The sequence below is a fragment of the Gavialis gangeticus genome, unplaced genomic scaffold (assembly GCF_001723915.1).
Source record: "Gavialis gangeticus isolate Ggan-Ray unplaced genomic scaffold, GavGan_comp1, whole genome shotgun sequence".
Classification (NCBI taxonomy): domain Eukaryota; kingdom Metazoa; phylum Chordata; order Crocodylia; family Gavialidae; genus Gavialis; species Gavialis gangeticus.
In genome coordinates this window covers 22479751-22480979 of record NW_017729000.1, presented here as the reverse complement: position 1 = coordinate 22480979, position 1229 = coordinate 22479751, and the positions used below count along the sequence as shown (strand labels likewise).

Here is a 1229-nt window from a genome sequence, read left to right as displayed (position 1 = left end):
CTCTTGAAGTGTGGTGCCCAAAACTGGATGCAATACTCCCATCTGCGGCCTCACCAGTGCCACATAGAGGGGAATTATCGGTTCCCTAGACCCGCTCGTGATATTGCTGTATCCTATTCTGTCCCAATTAGATAAACTAACTTTACACAGTTATGTAGACTGGAAAAGCTGAGACAAACAGTGCCTCAGATTGGCTTTTTAATTAAAATTACTGTTAGTGTTATATATTAGAGGTAAATTTAGCAAAAAAAGTTTTGCATTTTAAACTGGTCTGTTAATCTGAAACTAGTCAAACAAATGGTGTATTTCTGGTCTTTCCAGATTTTAGAACTAATATCTTGGCTTTGTACCTGATTTTTAGTTATAGTAGGAAAGAGGGAAATGCTTTCTTTTTTTCTTTTTAAGTACTGTGCAGTTTCTCCAGTTCAAATGATTTAACCATTGAACTGAATAAGTTGAATAAACTGAAATGAAGAAAATTTATTTTCTCCTTCTGTAGAAGCTGCTGCTCTAAAAAGTTGTTTACACACTTAAACTCTGGTTCCAAGTGTTTAGTCAGTGACTTCTGACACTTTAGTGATTTGACTTTCTTTAAAATTTGGCAACAAATCTGTAGTACTCGGATATTGTTTACATTCATTTTTCATTATCTTAATACGTTACATGCATTTTAGACCTTTGGTTATTTGGATTTTAAGCATTTTTTTTAATTTGTTGAGGAAAAAAGTTGGAAAACAGTACCCTGTTTTGCAACATGATGGGATGATGGTATCATTTCAGTGCAAACACTTCTTAATGTCTTTAATTTTATCATATACAAACTGCATTCTAATATAACTATTGTCTTGTCTCTGTAGTTTGGATTATTTAACTCCCTGGTTTTTTTGCTTTAAAAGGCACAGGCATGGGATTGAGCACTTTGAGCCAAGCTCCTTTTCATTCAGACAAAGAGGTGGGCTGATGGCAGCTAGTCTTGAACAAAGAGCCTCCTATCCTAGCTAGAACTGTCTTCCATTGCTCTGACAGAGTTGGTTAATTTGACCTTCAGGGCATGCTGTCAGGATGATTTATTTTTCCCAGGCTTTTAAAGAGTATGTACATAATGCAAAATTATTGCTCTGGATTGATTTGATAGTGAGGATCTTGTTAGTTCTTAGTATGCTTTTTGTTTTAAACTTTTACCGTGGGATAGGATGTTAATCTAAGAAATAAGGGAGACCTGGAAAGTG

General features: G+C 35.2%; 1 protein-coding gene across 1 annotated transcript in view; it reads left to right on the top strand.

The window, feature by feature from the left end:
• The window catches only part of CREBRF (CREB3 regulatory factor), a 40407-nt gene that overhangs the window by 33853 nt on the left and 5325 nt on the right, over positions 1–1229 (top strand). The window lies entirely within an intron of this gene.